The sequence below is a fragment of the Oryctolagus cuniculus genome, chromosome 6, assembly GCF_964237555.1.
Source record: "Oryctolagus cuniculus chromosome 6, mOryCun1.1, whole genome shotgun sequence".
NCBI classification, from domain to species: domain Eukaryota; kingdom Metazoa; phylum Chordata; class Mammalia; order Lagomorpha; family Leporidae; genus Oryctolagus; species Oryctolagus cuniculus.
In genome coordinates this window covers 104,689,208-104,717,129 of record NC_091437.1, presented here as the reverse complement: position 1 = coordinate 104,717,129, position 27,922 = coordinate 104,689,208, and the positions used below count along the sequence as shown (strand labels likewise).

General features: G+C 38.1%; 1 long non-coding RNA gene across 19 annotated transcripts in view; it reads left to right on the top strand.

The window, feature by feature from the left end:
* The window catches only part of LOC108176578 (uncharacterized), a 47,137-nt gene extending 32,346 nt beyond the window's left edge, over nt 1–14,791 (top strand). For 13 of the 19 annotated variants that reach the window (XR_011389169.1, XR_011389166.1, XR_011389163.1 and 10 more), the window contains 2 exons: nt 12,279–12,365; nt 14,011–14,791. This is a non-coding gene — a long non-coding RNA (uncharacterized lncRNA). The remainder of the gene's footprint in view (nt 1–12,278; nt 12,366–14,010) is intronic. The other 6 variants (XR_011389164.1, XR_011389156.1, XR_011389161.1 and 3 more) reach the window with 3 other exon arrangements.
* Nucleotides 14,792–27,922: the final 13,131 nt, after the last annotated feature.

Genomic DNA, 27,922 nt, shown 5'->3' with positions numbered 1-27,922 from the left:
ATACCAGGGATGAATCCCACTTAGTCTGGGTGGATGATTTTCCTGATGTGTTGTTGTACTCTATTGGCCAGAATTTTATTGAGGATTTTTGCGTCTATGTTCATCAGGGATATTGGTCTGTAATTTTCTTTCAATGCTGCATCTTTCTCTGGCTTAGGGATTAAGGTGATGCTGGCTTCATAGAAAGAATTTGGGAGGATTCCCTCTTTTTCGATTGTTCTGAATAGTTTGAGAGGAAATGGGATTAGTTCATTTTTAAATGTCTGGTAGAATTCAGCAGTGAATCCATCTGGTCCTGGGCTTTTCTTTGTTGGGAGGGCCTTTATTACTGATTCAATTTCTGTCTCATTTATGGGTCTGTTTAGGTTTTCTATGTCTTCATGGTTCAATTTTGGTAGATTGCATGTGTCCAGGAATCTATCCATTTCTGATAGATTTTCCTGTTTGCTGGCATACAAGTCCCTGTAGTAATTTCTGATGATTCTTTTTATTTCTGTGGTGTCAGTTGTTACATTTCCTTTTTCATCTCTGATTTTATTGATTTGGGTCTTTTCTTTTTTTAGTTAGTTGGGCCAATGGGGTGTCAATTTTGTTTATTTTTTCAAAAAACCAGCTCCTCGTTTGGCCAGTTTTTTGTAATTTTTTTTTTTTGGATTCAATCCTGTTGATTTCTTCTCCGATTTTAATTATTTCTCTTCTCCTACTAGATTTGGGTCTGGTTTGCTGCAGATTTTCTAGATCCTTGAGATGAATTGAAAGCTCCTCTGTTTGGTGCCTTTCCAATTTCTTGATGTAGGCACCTATTGATATAAACTTTCTTCTTAACACTGCTTTTGCTGTATCCCATAAGTTTTGGTATGTTGTGCTGTTATCCTTATTTACTTCCAGAAAATTTTTGATATCTCTTTTGATTTCTTTTATGACCCATTGTTCATTCAGGAGCATGTTGTTCAATCTCCATGTGTTTGCATATGCCCTAGGGATTCCTGAGTTGCTAATTTCCAACTTCATTCCTTTATGGTCTGTGAAGCTGCATGGTATGCATCTAATTCTTTTGAATTTGCTGAGACTTGCTTTATGGCCTAGTATGCGGTCACTCCTAGAGAAGGTTCCATGTACTGCTGAGAAGAATGTAAAATCTTTAGCTGTAGGATTGAGAGTTCTGTATATATCTGTTAGATCCATTTGGGCTATAGTGTCGTTTAAATCTACTGTCTCCTTGTTGATCTTCTGTCCTGTTGATCTGTCTATTTCTGAGTGTGGAGTATTGAAGTCCCCCAGTACTATTGTATTGGCATCCAAGTCTCCCTTTAAGTCCCTTAACAAAACTTTTAAACAAACCGATGCCCTGTAATTAGGTGCATATACATGAATAATTATTATATCTTCCTGTTGAATTGATCCCTTAGTCATTATATAGTGCCCCTCTTTGTCGCTCCTAACAGTTTTTGTGGTGAAGTTTATGTTGTCCGATATTAAGATGGCTACGCCCACTCTTTTTTCACTTCTGTTGGCATGGTATGTCTTTTTCCAGCCTTTCACTTTCAATCTGTATGCATCTTTGTTGGAAAGATGTGTTTCTTGTAAGCAGCATATAGATGGGTTTTGTTCCTTAACCCAATCAGCCAATCGGTGTCTTTTAACTGGACAGTTCAGGCCATTAATGTTCAATGTGACTATTGATAAGTGGTAACTTTGCCCTGCCATTTGCCAAGATATTTTCTAATATATGCTTTGAACTTCCTGTGATCGTTTGGTGTGAGGTTTCCTTCCTTTACCTTCTTTCATATTGATGACCGTGTTTCTGTGTGTAACACATCTTTAAGCATCTTTTGCAGGGCTGGACAAGTGGCGACAAATTCTTTCAATTTCTGTTTGCTGTGAAAGGTCTTTATTTCACCTTCATTCACAAATGATAGCTTTGCAGGATATAATATTCTGGGCTGGCAGTTTTTCTCTCTTAGTACCTGGGCTATATCTCGCCATTCCCTCCTAGCTTGTAGGGTTTCTGATGAGAAGTCAGCTGTGAGTCTGATTGGAGATCATCTGAGAGTAATCTGACGTTTCTCTCTTGCACATTTTAGGATCTTTTCTTTATGTTTCACTGTGTTGAGTTTAATTACAATGTGTCGTGATGAGGATCTCTTTTGGTCGTGTTTATTAGGGGTTCTGTGAGCTTCCTGTACTAGGATGTCTCTGTCCTTCTCCAAACCTGGGAAATTTTCTGCTAGTATCTCACTAAGAAGGCCTTCTAATCCTCTCTCCCTCTCCAGCCTTCAGGAACTCCTAGAACCCGAATGTTGGGTTTTTTAATAGTATCCTGCAGATTCCTGACAATATGTTTTAGATTTCTAATTTCCTCTTCTTTTCTTTGGTCTGACTGTATCCTTTCCTGTTCTCTGTCTTCTAAGTCCGATATTCTCTCTTCTGCTTCACCCATTCTGTTTGTAAGGCTCTGTAATGTGTTTGTCATTTGATCTATTGAATTCTTCATTTCATTATGATTTCTCATCACTATCACAGTTTCATGTTCTACTAGTTGTTTCGTTTCATTTTGATTCCTCCTTAATATTTCATTTTCATGAGAGAGATTTTCTATCTTGTCCATTAAGGATTTCTGTAGTTCAAGAATTTGTTTTTGAGAACTTCTTAATGTTCTTATCAATTTTTTGAGATCTGCTTCTTGCATTTCTTCTACCTCATCATCTTCATAATCTTGAATTGGGGTGTCTTTTTCATTTGGGGGGTCATAGTGTCCTACTTTTTCTTGTTACCTTGGTTTCTACATTTGTTGTTTGGCATATTGGAGATATTCTTTGGTTTCTTCACTGTGGTGTTTTTTCTTGTTATACAATGACTCTAGATTGAGTGGACTGTCTGCTTTTGATGGATCCTTAAAGGCTGTGATGGTTGTGGCCAGAGAGCTCTGTTTGGTTCTTCAGGGTTAAGGGTGTGCCAAAGGTGACTCACCCAGATTTTTCTCTCTCTATCTCTTTTTTTTTTTTCTGACTCAGTTGGGAAGTAATTCCACACAGCTGAGTGGAATTGAGGGTAATTGATGTATGAAATCTGGCCCCTATGTGTATTCGTCTGCTTACCCCTGGGACCACACAAAGAGTTTTTGCAGCCCTCAGTGTGGTCTCAAATTTCTCTGCAGTCTCTCACCAGGTTGCCCAGGTTACCAAGTTTGTGTACTCAGTGAGTTTTCTCGCCCCCCCTCAGATTTTCACAATCTCAGTTCGTTAGCTCCACACTTTCACTAGGTCTCAATCTCCTGTTATTTCTCCCCACCAGAGTCAGCTTTTTCTGTTTGGCTAATGGCGGGTGCTGCTTTACATACGTAAAATGGTGCCTGCTCTTTGTCTTGCTCGGCTTTGTAAGGTGAGTGGAGAGAGAGGGTAATGTCTATGCCATTTCCCTTATTTATTCGTTTTTTTTCCTCTCCTCCAGTCAGCCTGGTGAACTTTCCCCAGTGGGGCTTCAGGCCTCTTTCCCTGTAGGCTCTTTCTGCGTTTCCCCACCAATGTCTCGGGTTACTGAGGTTTTTGTCTCACCTCCCCTTCCAGCGGTGGCACGCAGACTCTGCAGCTCGGCTCCCATGGCTCAGCTCCCACGGCTCGGCTCCCGTGGCTCGGCTTCCACGCGGTGGGCGACCTTGCTCTCCCCGTAGGACCTCCGTGTCACATTCACTAGTTCCAGAAGAGTTTCCTCTGCAATTTTTTCCTGAGCCTTTTCCTGAAGGTACAGTAACTCCACTTTAATTAAACTATCTTTTCCCAAACTATTGATGCATGCCCTCATTATTCTGCCATCTTGGCTCCACCTTCAGCTTCCATTACAGAGATTTTTCAAGTAATAATTTAAATTTGACTTTTAACAAGTTAAGGCTACATTCTATAATCACTGGGTTACTAACTGAAAGAAGAGCATACTAAAATTATTACTGTGAAATTGATAGATTAAGATGTTAAAAATAATAGATTAAAGTAAAGTAATAATACTTAATTTAGGAGAAGACAAAAAATAAGGAGAAATATGAACATAGGAAAGGTGATATAATAGAAAATGCATACATATAAAATATTTTCATTACTTATTTGTTTACTAAATATTATTATAATTACAACATCTAGAAACATAACTTTTAAAAATAGAATTAAGGTATCATTGGTGCCATTATGTATATGCATTTGTATGAGGGGTTTCAAAGGTTATGGAATAAAGGAATTAAAATGTGTTCATTTTTGAAGAGATAATGTCTGTGAATTTTCTGAAAACTGAAAATTTCTATAAAGACAAATAGAAGAAAATTTTGAAGTCCATACATAGTTTTTCCATAACACACATTTCATGAACTTTCTGAATACCATCATACATCCAGATTTTATGGAAATTCTGTTTAACTAGCATAAAAAATTACTATATGGTGATTATCTTATTTGTAAGATATCAGAAGGTTTGAAGAAAAAAGTATGTGAAGATACACTTCCTATACACTGCCCAAAAAAAAGTTGATGTAAATGTTACAATACTTAAAATAGGGTTGACATAAAGAAGTATTGCTGGAGACAGAAAAGGGACAGAGTATGAGAAAGCAATGAAAGTGCTAAATCTGCATGCACCAATTATATGTATTCAAAGGTAACGATGCAAAAATTTAAACTGAAAGGAGGAATAGTTATATCATTGCCACAGTAGAAAAGTTCAATACAACTCTTCAGCACCTGAAAGGATAGATAGCATTAGTAAAGATATGAAAGATTTGAATAATGTTAATAATAATAAATATAATAAATAAGATATATCCAACAATATGATAAGGATCCTCTTGTATTGTATATGTATGTTACCAAAACTGTGTTTAGCCATTAAGCAGGAATCAAAAAGTTTCCAAAGATTTAGAGAACATTGGAGAAACCCTGCAAGATATAGGCACAGGCAAAGAATTATTGGAAAAGACCCCGGAAGCAAGGCAGTCAAAGCCAAAATTAACACTTGGGATTGTATCAAGTTGAGAAGTTTCTGTACTGCAAAAGAAACAGGAAAGTGAAGAGACAACTGACAGAATGGAAAAAATATTTGCAAACTATGCAACAGATAAAGGGTTAATAACCAGAATCTACAAAGAGATCAAGAAACTCCACAACATCAAAACAAACAACCCACTTAAGAGATGGGCCAAGGACCTCAATAGACATTTTTCAAAAGAGGAAATCCAAATGGCCAACAGACACATGAAAAAATGTTCAGGACTAGCCATCAAAGAAATGTAAATCAAAACCACAGTGAGGTTTCACCTCACCCGGGTTAGAATGGCTCACATGCAGAAATCTACCAACAATAGATGCTGGCGAGGATGTGGGGAAAAAGGGACACTAACCCACTGTTGGTGGGAATGCAAAATGGTTAAGCCACTATGGAAGGCAGTCTGAAGATTCCTCAGAAACCTGAATATAACCCTACCGTTCGACCCAGCCATCCCACTCCTTGGAATTTACCCAAAGGAAATTAAATGGCCAAACAAAAAAGCGGTCTGCACATTAATGTTTATTGCAGCTCAATTCACAATAGCTAAGACCAGGAACCAACCCAAATGCCCATCAACAGTAGACTGGATAAAGAAATTATGGGACATGTACTCTATAGAATACTATACAGCAGTCAAAAACAATGAAATCCAGTCATTTGCAACAAAATGGAGGAATCTGGAACACATCATACTGAGTGAATTAAGCCAGTCCCAAAGGGACAAATATCATATGTTCTCCCTGATAGGTGACAACTGACCGAACACCAAAAAGGAAACCTCCTGAAGTGAAATGGACACTATGAGAAACGGTGACATGATCAGCCCTTGTCCCAACTGTTGGTGTACAAATTTTTTTTTTTTGACAGGCAGAGTGGACACTGAGAGAGAGAGACAGAGAGAAAGGTCTTCCTTTTTGCCGTTGGTTCACCCTCCAATGGCCGCCGCGGCCAGCGTGCTGCGGCCGGCGCATGGCGCTGATCCGATGGCAGGAGCCAGGAGCCAGGTGCTTTTCCTGGTCTCCCATGGGGTGCAGGGCCCAAGGACCTGGGCCATCCTCCACTGCACTCCCTGGCCACAGCAGAGAGCTGGCCTGGAAGAGGGGCAACCGGGACAGAATCCGGCGCCCCGACTGGGACTAGAACCCGGTGTGCCGGCACCGCTAGGCTGTTGGGGTACAATTTAATATTTTATCCCTTTTAGTAGTTTTTTTCTACTTAATACTCTTGGTTGAACTCTGTAATTAATATACAATAATTCTTAGTCATTTAAATTTAACTGAAAAGTGATCCCTGTTAAATATGAGTGGGAATCAGAGAGGGAGGAGATGTACAATTTGGGAAATGCTCAATTGGACTTTCAACAAACGGTAGAGTTAGAAACATACCAGGGGATTCCAATTCAATCCCATCAAGGTGGCATGTACCAATGCCATCTCACTAGTCCAAGTGATCAATTTCAGTTCACAATTGATCACACTGATAGGTCTAAGAGTCAAAGGGATCACATAAACAAGACTAGTGTCTGCTAATACTAACTGATAGAATAAAAAAGGGAGAGAACGATCCAACATGGGAAGCGGGATATACAGCAGATTCATAGAATGGCAGATGTCCTAAATAGCACTCTGGCCTCAGAATCAGCCCTTAAGGCATGCAGATCCGGCTGAAAAGCCCATGAGAGTATTTCAGGCATGGAAAGCCAAGACACTCTGGAAAAAAAAAGAAAAGAAAAAAAAAAGACCTAAATGAAAGATCTCTGCAAGTGAGATCCCAGTGGAAAGAGTGGGCCTCAAAGAAGGAGGTACCTTTCTCTGAAGGGAGGAAAGAACTTCCACTTTCATTATGATCTTGTTGAAATAAGATCGAAGCCGGCAAACTCAAAAGGCTTCCATAGCCTTGGCAACTCATGACTAGATCTTACGGAGATTATTGATGCCATAAACAAGAGTGTCAATTTGTTAAGTCAACAACAGGAGTCACTGTGCACTTACTCCTCATGTAGGATCTCTGCCCTTAATGTGTTGTTCAGTGTGAATTAATGCTATAACTAGTATTGAAACATTATTTTACACTTTATGTTCTGTGTGGGTGCAAACTGATGAAATATTTACTTAATATATACTAAATTGATCTTTTGTATATAAAGATAATTGAAAATAAATCTTAATGTGAATGGAATGGGAGAGGGAGCAAGAGATGGGAGGGTTGCAGGTGGGATGGAAGTTATGGGGAGGATAAAGCCATTATAATCCATAAAGTGTACTTTGGAAATTTATATTTACTAAATAAAAGTTAAAAAAAAATCCAAAGGCATAATATCCTAACATATAACAAAGAGAATTAGAAAATTCCTCTTTCATGGAAATTAAGCAATGCATATCTAAAAAACTCATAATTCAATGGCTTCCCCCCCATACCGTACTTCCATAAATTGTACTTTGGAAATTTATATTCATTAAATAAAAGTTAAAAAAAAAGAAAAAAAAAGTGAAATGAACACTATGAGAAATGGTGACTTGATCAGCCCTCATTCTGACTATTGATGAAGAGCTTAATATGTTATCCCTCTTAGTAATTTTTTCTGTTTGTTCTACTTAATACTTTTGGTTGAATACTGTAATCAATACACAATTCTTCTTAAGTGCTGAAACTTAACTGAAAAGTGATCACTGGTAAATATAAGAGTGGGAATAAGAGAGGGAAGAGATGTGCAATTCGGGGCATGCTCAAGCTGACTTAACTCAAACAGTAGAGTTAGAAACATACCAGGGGATTTGAATTCAATCCCATCAAGGTGGCATGTACCAATGCCATTTCACTAGTCCCAGTGATCAATTTCTGTTCACAATTGATCATAATGATAGGACTAAGGACCAAAGGGATCACAGAAACAAGAATAGTGTCTGCAAATACTAGCTGATAGAATAAAAAAGGGAGAGAATGATCCAACATGGGAAGTGAGATACACAACAGACCCATGGAATGGCAGATGTCCTAAGCAGCACTGTAGCCTCATAATCAGCCCTTAAGGCATGTGGATCCGGCTGAAATGCCCATGAGAGTATTCCAGGTGTGGAGGCCAAGACACTCTGGGGAAAAAAAAAACCTAAATGAAAGATCTCCTCAAGTGAGATCCCAGTGGAAAGAATGGGTCATCAAAGAAGGAGGTACCTTTCTCTGAAGGGAGGAGAGAACTTCCACTTTGACCATGGCATTGTCTAAATATGATCAGAGTTGGTGAACTTAGGGGGCTTCCATAGCCTTGGCACCTCTGACAAGAGCCTAGGGTGATTACTGATGCCATAAATAAGAGTGTCAATTTGTTAAGTCAACAACAGGAGTCACTGTGCACTTACTCCTCATGTAGGATCCTTGTCCTTAGTGTGCTGTACATTGAGATTTAATGCTATCACTAGTACTCAAACAGTATTTTTCACTTTATGTTTCTGTGTGGGAGCAAACTGTTGAAATCTTTACTTAATGTATGCTAAACTGATCTTCTATATATAAAGAGAATTGACAATGAATCTTGATGTGAATGGAAGGGGAGAGGGAATGGATAAGGGCAGTGTTGCGAGTTGGAGGGACGTTATGGGGGAGGGAAGCCATTGTAACCCATATTCTGTACTTTGGAAATTTATATTCATTAAATAAAAGATAAAAAAATCTTTTAAAAATTAAAAAAAAAACTCATAATTCAATGTTCAATGGAAAGGAGCCAGAGTCATAGTGTAGCAAGTAAAGCAGCTGCCTGTGATCCTGGCACCTCAAATGGTTACCAGCTGTGACCTGGTTGCTCTACTTCCCATCAAGCTCTCTGCTAATGGCTTGGGAAGAGTCCAGGTGTTTTTCTCCTACCACCCATTGGGGAGATGTGCAGGAAACTCCTGGGTGTTGTCTGGCCCAACCCTGACTTTGTGGTTATCTGGGGAGTCAACCAGCAGATTGAACATTTCTTGGCTTCTCCTCCTCTCTCTGTAGCTCTGATTTTCAAAATAAACAAAAAAACAAACCTTTTTCAAATTCACTGGAATGTGAAAGTATTTTGTTCATTACATTTTGTTTACTAATATACAAAGATTGTGTTTGATATATATGATTCCAAGATTACAATGATACTTTCTTCTCTCCTTCCTTCTGTTCTGTCCTCCTTCCTTTTTTCTTTTAATTTTTTTGCAATAATGTACTTTAAATTTACTTTATAATCACAAGCTTAATGCTCCTTGGAACAAAAAGCACTCCAAGTAAAAGGTGGTTATTTTCAGTTATTGTGTGTGTGTGTGTGTGTGTGTATCAAATCTGGAAATATAACAAAAGCAATACTTTGGAGGAAAATTAGCCTTTAATTCAGAAATTAAAAATTCACTTTGAAAATAAAATCTAAGAATTTATATCAAATAAAAATATGTCCAAATTTATGTCAAATAAATAAGTCCAAAGAAAAAAAGGTGACAGAAATTAATACAATTAATAAAATGATAGAATAACAAAGCTGAAAGACAAATGACTAATCACTTTGTGTGTGACTGATAGACATGTTAGTCAAAACACACACACACACCCACACACACGAACGCACAATGAAATTGAAACCATTATTATTTACTTACCAATTGAATATGAAGACCATTTCTGAAACTACATGATTCGTAAAAAAAAAAAAAGAATCCACAAGTAGTTTGTGGATTCTTAAACATGGCAGAAGTGACACTACAGAGGGCAGTCGTTTTGGTAATGGAGTTAGGTTAATTGGATATCCATATAGAAGAAAAATATTTTGTTCTTTTATTATCACAAATTTAAATCCAGATGGATTATAGATCTGTAATGTTTAAGATTAAATTATAAATTTTTAAAAAAATATAAAGGGAAAAATTTTAGTTGATTTTGTTCAGAAAATGCTTCTTAAATAGAGCATAAAGTCACTAAGCAAAAGAGATTAAGATTGATAAATTGGACTATATTAAAATAAAAACTATAGGCCAGCGCCGTGGCTCAATAGGCTAATCCTCCACCTGTGGTGCTGGCACACCGGGTTGTAGTGTTGGTCGGAGTGCCGGATTCTGTCCCAGTTGCCCCTCTTCCAGGCCAGCTCTCTGCTGAGGCCTAGGAGTGCAGTGGAGGATGGCCCAAGTGCTTGGGCCCTGCACCCCATGGGAGACCAGGAGAAGCACCTGGCTCCTGGCTTCAGATTAGCACGGTGCACTGGCTGCAGCGCACTGGCTGCAGCGGCCATTGGGGAGTGAACCAACGGTAAAGGAAGACCTTTCTCTCTGCCTCTCTCTCTCACTGTCCACTCTGCCTGTCAAAAAGAAAAAGAAAAAAACAAAAAGAAAAAAATAAAAACTATATCTATCAAAAGACACAAAAGTAAAAAATTCAATCCTTGATGGAGATATGGGGAGAATATGCATTTGATACTAATGGCTGACAAAAGACTGAAATACAGGTTATTTAAAAACTAGATATAAACAGAAAAACAGGTGCAACATAAAATATGACATTCAAATTTACAGTAAATATAAAAGTTTTAAAAATAAATCAATTCCATTTCTCATCAGGAAACTACAAATTTATAGCACAACTATATAATACTTCATAGGGTTGAAATGGATAAAACTAAAAACTACTGATAATGTTACATATTGACAAAAATGTAGAATTGTAGAAATTTTCAAGGACTGCTTGTGGATATATAAACTGGAACAACTTTTGCAAACAGAATGCTTATATCAAAGTATATGAGGGAGAGTGCAATAGAAGTGGTAATAATTATAGTTAATAAATGGAACTGTAGTAGTGTTATTACAAAAAATGTACCACATACAGCAATGGAAGTGATGAATTTACAATTATATTATTAGATGGTACAGTCTAGAGAAATTTCACACATATAACGCTGAGCAAAAACATACTGTATTTATGAATTAAATGCATTATACAGTAGCATCAGCAGGTAGGATAACATATACCTGTGAAAAGGAGAAAGATAGTAATTTAGAGGGATACAAGACTACTTCTAAGCAGCCCCTTATACCGAATTTCATCATGTGAGTTGTAGTTGCTTGTGTTTGTTTTGTGGTGACCATAATGAACACTTTTGAGTATCAGTAAGAAGGATGATTTCATTTTTAAAGAGGAAGACTCACTGCAAAACACTAGGACCTTTTGAAGAACTACATACTATAATTTTACATACTGAAATTATTTGAAGAATTTGTTGCTCCATTTTCTGGTAGGTAGGTAAAAGAATCATCCATCATATAGCACACAGCTATACAAGAAAATAAAGAAAACATTATCTAGGACAAACGGATTGTTAGAACCAACTTCTAGGATATTCAATGTGTTTCTGTGTAACATTTATAATAAAAGACAATATGTTCTTACTGCAAATTATTCAAGACTTTGTTCAACCTGACATTCTTTATATCTGCTTGCACTTGGTAAAGAAATGCTAAGAACAGCATATTAAGTTCTAAACATCTGAATCGTCTTTCTTCTTGGAGAAGACATAAACATAGGATTATGCTATTATTAACAACCTTTAATTGAGTGTAGAAGCTATATGCTAGAAATCTTACATATATATTGTTTATAATATTTTAAATAATCATTTGAGCTAAATCTTGAGGGGGCTTTGGCTTGTTAATGGACAGAAGCTGACCTACAAATGGGTTTTTCTGACAGTACCAGCAGAAATGCTGTCTAAATTTAGGTTTAAGTTGTTTGCTTTCTAGCTACTACATTTCCATTTATTCTGAAGAACTTAAGAGGCACAACTGACCAGCCTAAGGCCAATCCATATCAGCACAGTTTTGAATTATACTTTAAAGATTTCTTCAGAGAAAAATCTCAGTATTGTTAAACATTTGTTCAGTAATTGTTTGGAGGCAACATGTTTTTGTGGCACATGATTTTGCCTATTAGGTATAAATAATTTTCTAAATTTATAGGTCAGATATCACTGTGTAGACATGATATGCCTACAAGGGTCTCTGACTCATTTCATGGTAAGGATCTTATCCTGAATCTATCCCTCATCCCTACATATACCTCCTAATAATTGAGTAGTTTCACTGACAGAGGTATTTGCCTCAATTCGAATCTCTCTTAGGAAATAAACAAATTTTATTTCCAAGACAAGATTAAACAGGAGTGAATATGAAAGTGATTCAAGCATAACCATATTGCATGTTGTTTTGCATTTTTCTAGATACTTTTTCTTGCTCATTTTCCTTCTTTTTTAGATTGAAACCTTGATGAAGATTAGAGTACAGAGTATCATTTTCATTACCATTCCTCTAGTACTTTGAATGCTATCTGGCACACAGAAGGTATACAACAAATATTAATTAACTTGGTGAATATCTTATGTTTAAAAGCCCTCTGATTCTGGAATTTTTATAATTCAAATAATCTATTATTTCTTTAGAAAGTAGTCCTACATTTTCTCCCTATCCTATCCAGTATTTGCTAGTTTAGGCTTTGGGATTATAGCCATTCTAACTGGAATGAGATGATATCTCATTGTGGTTTTGAGTTACATTTCTGTGATGACTAGCAATAATGAATATTTTTCAAGTGTTTGTTGATCATTGTGTTTGTTATTTTAAAAAATATCTATTCAGATCTTTTGTCCATTTGTCACTAGATTGTTTTGTGGCTGTTAAATATCTTGAACTTCTTATATATTATGGATATTAATCCTTTATTATATTGTAGTTTGCAAATATTGTCTCCCAATGTTGGTTTCTCTCACACTGTCTGTTTCCACCATAATAAAACAGTCCTATTGTTTTCATTCTGTTAATTGTTTCCTTTGCTGTGCAGAAGCTTCTTAGTTTGAAATAATATAGCTTGTTTATTATTGCCTGTACTTTTGGGACCATATCACACAAGTCATTACTTATGCCAATGTCATGGATTGTGTAGAGAAAAGGGAACCCTAATACACTGTTCATGGGAAAGCAAATTAGTACAGTCACTGTGGAAAACAGTGTGGAGATTTCTCAAGAAGCTATAAATAGTTCTATCCTGTGATCCAGCTATTCCACTTCTGGAATATATTCAAATTAAATAAAGTCATCTTAAGAAAGAGACACTGGTATTCCCTCATATATTGAAGCCCAACTCACCATAACAACAAAATGGAATCTACCTTGATGTTTTTTAACTTATGGCTGGATAAAAAAAAAAAGTGGTATACATAAATGGTGAAACAGTACTCTACCATAAAAAAGAATTAAATCCTGGGGCCGGCGCTGTGGCACAATGGGTTAACGCTGAGGCCTGAAGCACCGGCATCCCATTTGGGCGCCGGTTCTAGTCCTGGCTGCTCCTCTTCTGATCCAGCTCTCTGCTATGGCCTGGGAAAGCAGTAGAAGATGGCCCAAGTCCTTGGGTCCCTGCACTGGCATGGGAGACCCAGAAGAAGCTCCTGGCTCCTGGCTTTGGATTGACACAACCCTGGCCGTTGCAGCCAACTGGGGAGTGAACCATCAGATGGAAGACCTCTCTCTCTCTCTCTGCCTCTCCTCTCTCTGTGTATCTCTGACTTTCAAATAAATAAATAAATCTTAAAAAAGAGAATTAAATCCTGACATTTGCAACAAAATGGATGGAGTGGGAGATCATATGCTAATGGAAATAAGCCAGACACAGAAATACAAAGTCCAAATATTTTCTCTGATATGTGGAATTATATCCTTTATATAACAGCATATCATTCTTTCATTTTATGTCTCTTGTTATGAATCTCATTTTGTGATATTTATATTCCTGCTTTCAAGAAAAATGGCATGTGTACATACAATATTCACAATTGAAGTAAATACGGAAATGTTAAAATTGTAAAATCTAAAAAAAAATTCACTCCCTTAAAGATAAAAAAATAAAATAAGTCCTATAATATACAAAATGAAAACTAGTAAGATGATAAAAAAAGATTTTCTTATCGATTTCTCATTGTGTAATTTACAGGGAAAGACATGCTTTGAGGAACCTTGTATCTCTTTTTTAAAAATATTTTTATAGAATTCTTTGAAAAACTTGATGGAATGTACTTAGAATAAGTTTGGAGGATGGCTCATCCCGCGGAGCTCCGGATACGTGTGGAGTGACTGGCTGTGGACTTAAGGTCCAGGAAGCCACAGGATGATTTGAAGGTAGTACATCTTCATCCTGCAGAGAGGAAATAACGACCAGGGTACAGTCTGCATGTGAAGTTCAGAGATGCCATCTCCTGTGTGAGAACCCTGCCCCTGTTGGCACCTCAGCTGCCTGACAGTCCTTGGTGAGACCCAGTCTTAACAATGGTGTGAAAGCGATGTGCAAATCTATTTTGAGAGACAAACAACAGGCTCACATTCATTGCTTCATTCTCCAAACCAAATCCAGGGATGTAACCTCATCGTGAGACAAGGAGCATCTGTAGTTAAGTTTAGTGTGATGAAAATAGTTAACTGATTTATTTGTGGCTGTTGCTGTGGAGTACTAGGCGAATCCTCCTCTGTGGTACATGGGCAATGGTTCATATCCCAGCTGCTGCTCTACCGATCCAACTCTGCTTGCGGCCTGGGAAAGCAGTAGGAGATGGCCCAAGTCCTTGGGCCCCTGCACCCACATGGGAGATAGAAGAAACTCTTGGCTTCAGATTAGCTCAGCTCAAACTATACTGGCCATTTGGTGGGGGTGAACCAGCGGATGGAAGACTTTCTGTCTCCTTCTCTCTGTAACTCTGCCTCTCAAATAAATAAATCTTTAAAAAGCAAAAAAAAATTTTTTTTTTGACAGGCAGAGTGGACAGTGAGAGAGAGAGGCAGAGAGAAAGGTCTTCCTTTTCCATTGGTTCACTCCACAATGGCCGCTGCAGCCGGCGCACTGCGCTGATCCAAAGCCAGGAGCCAGGTGCTTCTCCTGGTCTCCCATACGGGTGTGCAGGGCCCAAGCACTTGGACCATCCTCCACTGCCCTCCTGGGCCACAGCAGAGAGCTGGCCTGGAAGAGGGGCAACCGGGACAGAATCCGGTGCCCCGACCGGGACTAGAACCTGGGGTGCCGGTGCCACAGGTGGAGGATTAGCCTAGTGAGCCGCGGCGCTGGCCAGAATAAGTTATTAAATTTGGGTTAAAAAGAAAACTAGTGGCAAGTGGTTTCCCCAAAGTACTCCTGATATGTATATAATTGTTCAAATGTGTTTGAAGGGGTTTAGTCATAGCCTGTTCTTTTGGAATCCATTGTAATTAAATAAGTTGGCAAGGCTTTTCACAGAGCTTAACCCTGTTTTACTGGAAAAGATTTGCAACTTCAAAATCCTGATTACAAAACTGGTAGATAAAACAGTGTAGTCTGTGAACACATTCTTACATTCTCCAGAGTAATTGTGACACTTTGAAAGCTATTTTATTATTGTTATTCATTTATTTTATTGTTATTTGGAAACTCTTATCTATTATCAATACTATTTTGGAGTTATCATTATTAATATAATTAGCTTGATGAACAATTATTAATACTTTTGGCAAATTGACTTGAAACCTTAACAATTATTTTTTTCTTCCTTCTTTTTTCTTTTAGCATTACACTTTGGCAAAAATAAAGAGAAAGAAAAATCTGTTTTTCATTTCACAAAAGGAGCAATTTAAGCCATTTTCTTGTTTAATAAAAATATGAAAAGTGAGGTTACTTCTCCCAAAAAAATATGGATGAAGCACTACCAGATTCCTAGGGCTCTGAAGGTTTGGTCAAAGAAAATGTGAGAGATCTCCACTTTCCAATTAACATTCTGGCTCCCATGATAAGACAGTTCTAAATGCACAAGAATGAATGAAAAATGCAAAAAGGAGGTCTTTCTCTTTCAACTTGAGCTTAGATTTCTGGCTCCAGAGAAATGAGAAATGGAAAATGAAATGGTCTAACATATTTGCTTTTTAGTAAAATGTGGCATATTACTTGAACTTTTCTTATGTGCTAGAATCATAAAAGATTGCTGCTTGGATAATTCAACCCAGAAAATATTTCTGGAACATCAACCCTAGAGGGTTAGTTTTATCAAATCAATTCTATCAGAGATGCTGCACAGATGAAAGCAGTCATGCCTCATTAAATGATTATATCACCTGTCTGAAACTTAAGGAATAGAATGTTTGATCAAATTATGTGTTCTGTGCATTTAAAGGATAAGATAAACATAGAATTTTACATATAACATTAAATTTATATATTTGTAAAATAAGTTATATCAGAAAAATTTTAATGTAAATTTTTACTAAGAACCATGATAGGCACTTAGTAGGAATAGAAATGAGAACTAAAAATAGATTTAAATATCTTCATAGTGAGTTATGAGTCATTGACCCTATATAGGAGTATATAAAATGTCCAAGGCCAAGAGACGCTAGAGGAATTTGAAGCCTCTGGTACTTGGGGAAAAAGGAGAAATCAATCATTAGAGCAAGTCTCAGATACAACACAGATATTGGACTTACCAGGCAAGAAATTAAAAGCAAGATTGATAATTGTATTGTGGCAATTAATGAACAGAGTAGAAACCATGCTAGAACAGATAAGTGACAGAACCAGAAATGTGAACTTAAAATAAAAAAGAATCAGAAGGAAGAGTCAGAATAAAAGCACTAAGAGAAATGAAAAATGTGTTGTATGGGCTTATCAGTAGATTAGATGTGGCCAAGGAAAGAATCTGTGAATTGATGGGGGGAGGATTAGGAGCTTATGAAACCTCTTCAATAACATAACAGCTGACATCTGCAATCTAGAGCAAGTTGTGGCTACGCAAGCCTAGAAGGCCCATATATCCAAACAGACATGACCAGAAAAGACCCCCAGCATGACTGTAGATATTGCAGTCAAACTCTCAAAAGAACAGCATAAAGAGAGAATTCTAAAATTGGAAAGAGAAAAAAAGACCTCCATTAGTTGAGTAGCAGATTTTTCATCAGAGACTTTATAGGTATTTGCATTGTTTGCTGGTCACAATGTAATAAAACTGGAAATTAACAACAGAAACTGTAGAAATTATAGAAATACAGAGAGACTGAAAAGTATGCTTCTTATGAACAATGGGCCATGTGTTTTTCTGGCAATTCCTTGTAATGTTAAGACTCCTGTCAGGAAGTCTTGCAGGATTGTTCTGGTGGTGATGAATCGTCTTTGCACTTGCCTAGAAATGCATGATTTCTCCTTCACTTCTGATGATTACTTTCACAGGATATAGCATTCTTGGCTTGAGGACTTTTCCTTCAGAATCTTGAATATATCATCCTCAAGAAAGGAAATCAATTGAGTTGACTCTGGCCAATGCCTCCAAACTGGGTCAAGATAACATTCAAATACTGTATTATAGCAATGCAGAACATAGCTTTTCCAAATAATAATACATTAACATCCACTTCCACAATACCTCAAGAAAGTCCCCTAAATCCAATGACTATTTCTATGAGAAGCATGACAATGAAGCAAATGGTTAAGCTACAGTTTGAAAAAACCCTTTAGTGTCATTAAGTCAAGACATGTAACTATTTCATAATGGATTACATCCTAGTGAGTCTGATTCTGTTCAAAATTTGGATATCAACATAATGTTTAATAAGTTGGTTTGTATGAGCTGTAAACAAAGAATCTATGTTTTAGTTGTTGAAAAATAAATTGACTACCCAAAAACATGTAAATATTTTTAACTTATTTGAGAGGCAGAGAGAAACACACATACACATACACACAAACAGAAAGAAAAGTCGGGGGGAGAGAGAGACCTACCATGGTTTATTTCCTATATGCTGCAGCTGCTGGGGCTGGCCAAGGCTGAATCCAGCAGCTGGGAACACAATCCAGCTTTTTCCCATAGTTGGGAGAAACCCAGTCTCTTGAACAATCACTGCTGCTTCCCAACGTCTGCACTGGCAGGCAGCGGGAATCAGGAGTAGTGCCATGTAGTGAAAGCAGGCACCAATATGGGATGTGGACCTCTTAACTGCAAGAGCAAATGCCCATTCTTCAAATCATCATTACTTGAGGAAAAGGTGACTTTCCCCAATTTATTATTACTTCTTTAAAGATTTATTTATTTATTTGAAAGGCAGAGTTACAGAGGGAGAGAGACAGAGAGAGAGAGAGAGATCTTCCATCTCTGGTTCACCCCCCAAATGGCTGCAATGGCTGGGGCTGAACTGATTTGAATCCAGGAGCTTTTTCTGGGTCTCCCACGTGGGTGCAGAGGCCCAAGAATTTGGGCCATCTTTCACTGCTTTCCCAGACACATTAGCAGAGAGCTTGATCTGAAGTGGAGCAGACAGGGCTAGAACCGGTGCCCACATAGGATATGGACATTGCAGATGGCAGCTTAAACCGCTACCCCTCAGTGCCGACCTCACCTTTTCCCATTTTGTACAAAGAAATTTTATGTAAGACAGATATACTCACAAACTATCTGCTCATGTCAATTTTTTGTCTTCAGCCAATAGGCAGCGGTTTCCCCTCTTCTTGTTGGAATGTTGCACTCCACAATGGGAATTCACCAGAGAAGATTTAAAGGGGAAAGGATTGAAGAGTGAAGATCCAAATGTGGCTAGTTCCACTGGGGTCTGCATTGAGAACAATGGCTGCAGATTTTCTCAGTGAGATGCAGACAGTAATAATTCCAAGGCAGCCACAGAGGAAACGGTAGAACAGAATAATGCCAGGTTTTGTCTGTCTCACTTAGTCTGGTTTAGCTCTAAAAGTTGTATTCTACCTGTAAGAGCTGTGGCACCCTGTCTTCTACATCACATATTCTCCAGCTGTTTTAAAAGATCTTGGGGCTGATGTGTGGCACAGAGGGTAAAGCTGCTGCCTGCAGTGCTAGCATCCCATAAAAGCAGTGGTTCAAATCCCTGCTGCTCCACTTCTGACCCAGCTCCTTGCAAATGTGCCTGGGAAAGCAGCGGAGGATGGCTCAAGTGCTTGGGCCCCTGAACTCACATGGGACACTGGATGAAGCTCCTGGCTCCTGGCTTTGGCTTGGCCCAGCCTTGGCTGTTGCAGTTATTCGGGAAGTGAACCAGCAGATGGAAGTTTCTCTCTCTCTCTTTCAATCTCTGCCTCTTCCTCACCCTCTCTGTAATGCTTACTTTCAAATAAGTTAATAAGTCTTAAAAAAAAATCTTTCTATCTCACTCAAATTTCTGATGTTGTTAGTGTTCTTAAATTATTATATTTCTGGCCACTTTTTCCACTAATTGTTTTATCATTGTTAAACTAGAAGGAGAGAGCCAATAGTCCATGGTAGGTTCCCTTCACTAAGGTTTAAAGGTGTGTCATGCCCTTGGATTTGAAATTTTAAAACAAAATCATGAAATCAGCCCCAGAATTATTGATATGCTTGGGATTTGTGTGTAATGAGGAAAAAGGCAGTTGTAGAAAAATTATATTCCTTTTTTATTGCTTACTTGTTCACATTAAATTTTTTTTAGAAAGGCTATTTTCAGTATCTTTGTGCCAACTTTGTATTTTTATTTTTAGAGGTTTTTTGTTGTAATGGGAAGATACTAAGCTTAATAATCAGTTGAATGGAAGACAATGGTAGGCACAATTGTTTAAATTTAATTGCTGCAACAGCAAATATAGAAGATGAACCTGTAAGGTAATCAGTTCACATCTATGGAATGTTTAGTACCAAAAAATAATATTCATAATGCACTGGGCATGCAGAATCATTGATAAAACTCTAATACAGCACAGGTGATTCATAAATCAGATGTAACATCCACAATCAGAAATTCGTCAGTTGTAAATGAAATTAAATGAATAAACCCATGTTCCATTCTTTTCACATGCATGCATTGTTTCCATATGCATTCTTTTCATATGCATTATTGGGCTTATGACTTTACTCTGATGTGGTAATTAGGAAAAATAAAGTGTTGCATTAATCTTATTTCTTATGGTTATACTTCAATACTAGCTTCAGTTTAGAGCAGCACACACATACATATACACACAGTGAGCTTTTTGAAATTTTCTTTAAGGATATAAAATGTCAGTGCCAACTGTCGCATATTGATTTATATTTATACATGGGATAGAGTAAAGGGACATTATTTTCCAGGGGACTGACTTTCCTGCGCCTGGGATTATGAAGGAATTAATGAAAACCAGGAGACAGTCTTTTTAATGTGTAACATAGTATTTATTTACATGGAGGATAAATGTTACTCTCTTTCATTATCAGTAGATAAGTAGGCATTATCAAGCTTAGCTAAAACAATATTAGTGCAATTCTAGACTTTAAGAGCTCTGATAGATTTCCTGGATTAAGAATTGAATGTCCTTTTATTGGGTTTATGATTTTACTCTGACTTGGTAATTAGGGAAAGTAAAATCATGCATTAATCTTATTTCTTATGGTTATACTTCAATCCTGGCTTCAACTTAGAGTAATAACATATCTTACCTTCCTTTTTGAGTATGTAGAAACACTAGTGTTATCTTTCTGTGTTTTAAGCTAGAAATCATGTAATAAACACAAATTTAAGCCACCACCTGCCACACCTGCAGCATAATAGAGTGCCAGTTTGAATCCTGCCTGCTCCACTTTTAATCCAGCTCCCTGTTAATGCACCTGAGAAAGAAGCAGAAAATGGCCTAATTACTTGGGCCCCTGCCACCCATGTGAGTGATCTGGATGAAGTTCCTGGTTCCTGGTTTTGGCTTGGCCTACCCCTAGCCATTGCAGCTATTTTGGGATGTGAACCAGTGGATAGAAGGTCCCTCTCTCCCTCTTTGTTTCCCTTCCTCTATTTGTAACTCTATCTTTCTAACAAACAAATATATCTTTTAAAATGCTTTCTTTTATCTATTGAGATGCTCATATGATTTTTATTATCTGCTGATGTGATATATATATATACATATATGTAAAACACCATCCATATACTCGTGTTATATATCTCACGTGGTCATAGTGAGTGATCTTGGTGTGTGTTTGGATTAGGATTGCTAGTACTGGGGCCGGCACTGTGGCGGAGTGGGTTGACGCCCTGGCCTGAGCGCCAGCATCCCATATGGGGGCCAGTTCTAGTCCTGGCTGCTCCACTTCCTGTCTAGCTCTCTGCTGTGGCCTGGGAAAGCAGTAGACTATGGCCCAAGTCCTTGGGCCCCTGAACCCATGTGGGAGACCCGGAGGAGGCTCCTGGCTCCCAGCTTCAGATCGGCGCAGGAATCATCAGATGGAAGACTTCTCTCTCTCTCTCTCTCTCTGTGTGTGTGTGTGTGTGTCTCCTCTCTCTGCATGACTCTTTCAAGTAAAATAAACAAATCTTTAAAAAAAAGGATTGCTAGTATTTTGTTGAGAATTTTTACATCTGTGTTCATCAGGGATATTGTATATAGTTCTCTCTTTTTATTATGTCTCTGGAAGTCCTAATACAATACTAATGGGAATGCAAATTAGTACAATCATTACTGAAAACAATATGGAAATTCCTCAAAAAACTAATAATAGATCTACCATATGATACAGCTACTCCACTTTTGGGACTACATCCAAAATAAATGTAGTCAGTATACAAAAGAGAGCCCTGCATGCCCATATTTATTAAATTTTATTCACAATAACAAAGCCAGCAATCAAACAAAATATGCATCAAAGGATGACTGGATAAAAATGTGATATATATATATATATAACATATATATAGAGAGAGACAACAAAATATTACTCAGCTATAAAAAGAACAAAATCCTGACATTTGTAATAAAATGGTTGGAATTGGAGATCAGTGTGTTAAGTGAAATAAGCCAGACACAGAAAGACAAATACCGTCTTCACACACGCACACATACACACAGGCATATGCATTTACATATACACCCATAAAGTAAAATTATGTGGATTCCATATTATTTGAAATATATATATTTATAAAAGATTTCTATCTGAATTACACCACTTATATAATATTACATCCTTCTTTCCTCATTCTATAGGGTTTTCCTGAACTCCACATTATGTGATATTAATTAATCCACCCCTCATTTCCTTGTATTTGTACTCTTCAAATCTTCAAATTGCATAAGGTTGGCCCATTCTGAAAATCATTTTATTTCAATACAGATTTATTTTAAAAATTTAAAAAACAGAACGAGAATCTGGTTTTATTATAGAATCTTCTAGGGAGGTACATCATTGGTGTACAGAGACTTTTGAGAGTAGATGATATTTGAGAAAGGCAAAGTATTTATAAGAAAGCTAGCCTAACTTCAGATTTAAAAATCTGTCTGTCTTTCCATTCTTCTTTTCTTCCTCTTCTTAATCATCATCATCATCATCATTACCATCATCATCAATCTGTTGACCTTATCTCTGAAGAATGCTAATACAGCTGGTGCCGTGGCATAGCAGGTAAAGCTGCTGCCTGCAGTGCTAGCATCTCATCTGGGCACTGATTTGAGTCCTGGCTGCTCCTCTCCTGATCCAGCTCTCTGCTAATGGCCTGTGAAAGTAGTGGAAGGTGACCCAAGTCCTTGGGTCCCTGCACCTGCATGGGAGACCCAGAAGAAGCTCCTGACTCTCAGATTTGGATTGGCTCAACTCCAGCCGTTGCAGCCATTTAGAGAGTAAATCAGTGGATGGAAGACTCTCTCTCTCTCTCTCTCTTTCCCTCCCTCCCTCCCTCCCTCCTCTGCCTCTGCCTCTCTGTAATTCTGCCTTTCAAATAAATAAATCTTTTTTTTAAAAAAAGAATGCTAACACAATGATAATGATGGTGGTTTCTTTTATTTATGAATTACTTTGTAGCTAACAAAGCACATTCATATTCATGATATGTTTTGCTGTTCACAAAAAAAACATTCATTTAGAATTTGCTGCATCCTGATTTTCACTGAAGAAATTTCTGCCCATAGAAATAATTTGTTCATATTTACCCATTTGGATGTGGCTGAGTTGGGATTTAAAACAAAGTACCTCGGGCCGGCGCCACGGCTCACTAGGCTAATCCTCTGCTTTGCGGCGCCGGCACACCGGGTTCTAGGCCCGGTTGGGGCGCCGGATTCTGTCCCGGTTGCCCCTCTTCCAGGCCAGCTCTCTGCTGTGGCCAGGGAGTGCAGTGGAGGATGGCCCAGGTGCTTGGGCCCTGCACCCCATGGGAGACCAGGAGAAGTACCTGGCTCCTGCCATCGGATCAGCGCGGTGCGCCGGCCGCAGCGCGCTGGCCGCGGCGGCCATTAGAGGGTGAACCAACGGCAAAGGAAGACCTTTCTCTCTGTGTCTCTCTCTCACTGTCCACTCTGCCTGTCAAAAAATAAAAAAAAAATAAAAAATAAAAACAAAGTACCTCTAACACATTAATTGTTAACACACTTAACAGCAATTTATTAAGCATTGTATTTCAAGCCCTCTGTTAGGCACTAAGGACACAGTGATGGACAGATTAATACATACTTTTTTTCAGAGAAATTATAAACAAGCTCAATTCCCATCCTTTAAAACATGCTTCTACAAGCTTGAACTCCATTTTTTTCCTTTTTTTAACTTTTATTTAACAAACATAAATTTCCAAAGTATAGATTTTGGATTACAGTGGTTTTTTTTTCTCCCCATAACCTCCCTCCCACCTTCAACCATCCCATCTCCCGCTCCCTCTCCCATCCTGTTCACATCAAGATTCATTTTCAATTATCTTTATATACAGAAGATCAATTGAGTAATACTAAGTAAAGATTTCACTATTTTCTCCGTTCTTCCTTCTTTCCACCATCGCCCCTTCCCCCAAAATGAATAAATACAACCACTCTTCCTCTTATGTTTATTATAATAGTAAATGCTTGTTTGGTGCTTCCCCAAGGAAACAGTGTTCACCTCTCTTAATTGTTTAACCTATTGCTTGCAATTTGTCATCAAGTTCTGTAGATTATATTTTCTAATGTAAAATTCCTATGGCTGGTCTCTATTTCTACTTCCACTTCCACAGAGGAAAGACTTTTTTTCTTCAGCTATTTTTAAATTTCTAATTTCTTAATTCCTTGTCTTGAATTCATAGTTTATGCTCACATGGTTGTCACAGTGCTTCTTCTAAAATGCTTATGTGGTCTTGGATGTTTTTGTTTCCATGGCTTTCATTACATTCAAGACTTAGAAAAAAATCCAAATTTTTATCAAGGGCTTTCATGATCTGTCTTGTGTGTAAGTCTGTCATTTCTTGTTTCAGAGGAAGCCATGACCCTTACTGCATCCCAACAGTATAGTACACTAAACTATTTATAATTGTTAAATGTGGAAGAGATTCCAATACAGCTGAGTTGAGAAAAGACCCACTGATTTTTATCATGAAAAAATATCAGAGAAACTGGAGAATCTGCGTTCCTGGGAGATAGCTGGAGAGAAGCTTTCAGTGGAAATTCACAGTAAGGAGATTCCTTAGAGCAGCAAAGATTGTACAGACTGGTAACAGCTTGTGGGACATCACCAGCGACTTCCACAGCTGGTGACATGGTTGGTGGTTGGCAGGGAGACCATCTTCCCAGAGCAAGATGAGAGGATCCTGCAGAAGCTTCTCTTCCACTGGTGATTTTGTCTGGGGAAAAGACTTGTGGTCCCCACAAGTGTCCCCTTGATTCTGTGAAAGGAGAGCACATTACTCCTTTCCCCCGCCCAAGTACCCAGTGACTGGCAATGAAAGTGCTATTTTCCCAGAATAAGGTAAGTGGAAGCTGCTGTGGCCTGTGCATCTCTGAGGTTTTGGTCAGAGGGAGAAATCTGTGGTTACCACTGATTTTAAGCCCAGGCGGAGGAATTGATGGGGGCCAGGGTACCAATTTGACTCTGTGAATGGAGGACACAGTGCCTTCCTCGCCTCTCCACACACAAGGTGCTCAGCTCAAGAACAGGACAGCTCTTTCCAGGGACAAAGAGGCTCCCAGACAGAGAGTGGATCTCCTATAGCCTGTGACTGCAGGAACCCTGCATCCTGTGACTATGAGAATACTTGGACTGTGCTATAGGCTGGGAGGACTTCAAGCTCACACTACAGAGAGTATAGATTCTTTGTGCTTTATGCACCTGAAAAAGTGGGGTGTGCAGGCTCAGAGAGATTCATTTTGGTACAAAGAAGGGTGGAAGCAATGATCAGGACAGCCAGGGTGATCATTCCTTCTCTCATACCACAGGGGAGAGCTACCACACATATTTTGGATGTTACCCTCCCTGGACTTTTGACACACCCACAAATGCAGGCCAGAGCTCCCTGGCCCTGCCCAGCACATAGCTCTAGATATGCGATGAAGGGGTTGGCATCCCACTAAAAGTACAGGCACATTCTCAAGAAATAGACTTCAAAAGAGATATCAACAAATGTTTCTCCAAATGTATAAAAATCATAGAAATACAAGAAATATGAGCAAGGAAGGCAATATTAGTCCCCCAAAGGAACACAATAATACTTCACTATTGGACTGTGAAGATGAGGATATTGATGAAATCCTGAAAAGGAATTGAAAAGATTGTAAGACTACTCAATAACACAGAGAAGCAATTAAATGAGTTAAAGAAATCTATGAATGACATAGGTGAGAAATTCTGCCAGGAAATAGAAATATTAAAGAATAATCAAATTGATATATTAGAAATGAAGGATTCAATAAGTAAAGTAAAAAATATAGTGAAAAGCCTGAACAAAAGCTCTGTGAGGCTGAAGAAAGGATACTTGAGCTGGAAGACAAAGCTTTTGAAACATCACAGTTAGCCAAAAAAAAAAAAAAAAAAAAAATTGAAGATGAAGAAATGGGGCTGGCGCCATGGCTCACTTAGTTAATCCTCCGCCTGCGGTGCTGGCATCCCATATTGGCACCAGGTTCTAGTCCCAGTTGCTCCTCTTCCAGTCCAGCTCTCTGCTGTGGCCTGGGAAGGCAGTGGAGGATGGCCCAAGTGCTTGGGGCCCTGCACCCGTGTGGGAATCCAGGAGGAAGCACCTGGCTCCTGGCTTTGGACCAGAGCAGTGCCGGCCATAGCTGCCATTTGGGGGGTGAACCAACAAAAGGAAGACCTTTCTCTCTGTCTCTCTCTCTCTCACTAACTCTATCTGTCAAATAAATTTTAAAAATTTAAAAAAGAAGAAATAAAACAAATGAAGTGTTTAGCATCTATGAGATACCATCAAATGACAAAATACACTAGTCTGAGGCATTCCTGAAGGAGTAGAAAAGCAAAATAATCTAGAAAACTTATTCAGCAAAATAATAGCAGAAAATTTTCTGAATTTGGTCAAAGATAGGGACATCCAATAGAGGAAGTACATAGAACTCCAAAAAGACACAGTCAGAAAATATATTTACCACAACACTTTCAAATGTGAAACATTGAGGTCAACATTGTGGTATAGTGGGTAAAGTTGCCACCTGTGATGTTAGCATCCCATATGGGTGCCATTTTGAGTTGCAGCTTCTCCGCTTTGAATCCAGCTCCCTGCTAATGCACATGGGAAAGTAAAGAAAGATGGTCCAAGTACTTGAGCCCCTGCACCCATGTGGGAGACCTGGAAGAAGCTCTGGGCTCCTGACTTTGAATGGGTTCAGTGATGGCTGTTGTAGCCATTTGGGGAGTGAACCAGTGTATGGAAGACCTATGTCTAGGTGACTCTGCCTGTCAAATAGATAAATAAATCTTTTTTAAAAACACAAAGGAAATATCCTAAAATGTGCAAGAGAGAAGGGCCTGATTAACTTTAAAGGATCTCCAATCAAGTATACAGAATGTTTCTGATCAAAAACCATTCTATGGAGGAAAGAACTGAGACATACAGTCTAAGTTCTTAAAGAAGAAAAATATGTCAGCCCAAAGTACTGCACCCAGCAAATGAAGGTGAAGTAAAGAGATTCCAAAATAAACAAAAAAATTGAAAGAAGTTGTCACCACCCAACCAGCCTCACAAATGATACCATGTGTAATACACAAAGACACACAGAAACAGAGGAAGATAATCAGCATCATAAAAGAATGTGAAGGCAGAAAACCTCGTAATATTACAATGGATATCCAAAATAAACAATAGAAATGACAAGACCATGTCATCACTTATCAATAATAACCTTGAATGTAAATAGACTAAACTCAACAATTAAAAAAAAAGATTGGCTGATTGGATTAAACAATAAGATCCACCAATATGTTTCCTACAAAGCTACACACCTGACCAACAAAGATACACACAGATTGAAAGTGAAATGTTAGAAAAAGATATTCCTTGCTTGCTAATGGAAAGCAAAAAAAAAAAAAAAGAAAAAAGAAAGCAAGAGTGGCTATCCTAATATCAGACCAAACAGACTTTAAGAAAATATTGTTTAAAATAGACAGAGGGTCACTATGTTATGATTAAGGGATCAACTAAACAGGAAGATATGACTATAGCAAATGAGTATGTATCCAATGCTAGAGCACTCAGTTACTTAAAAACAAATGCTAATGAATCAAAAGAGAAACATAGGCTCCAATACAAAAATAAGGGGAGACTTCAACATTCTACTTCCATCAATGGAAAGATCAACTAGAAATAAAAAGCAGAAGAAAAACAATAGAACACTCTGGGCCAAAGCGACCTATTGATATCTACCAGGCATGTCATCCCATGGCTGTTTTTTAAATATACATTCTTTTCATCAGTGCATGGAACTTTCTCTATGATAGACCATATACAAGGCCATAAAGAAAGTCTCAACAGTGCAAAGAAAATAAAATTGAAATTATACCATACATCTTTTCTGATCAAAATGGAATGAAGCTGGAAATTAACAACTTTAAAAACTCTAGAAAACATGCAAACACAAGGAGACAGAACAACATGTTCCAGAATGAACAATGGGTCACAGAAGAAATTAAAAGAGAAATAAAAAAATCCTAAAGCAA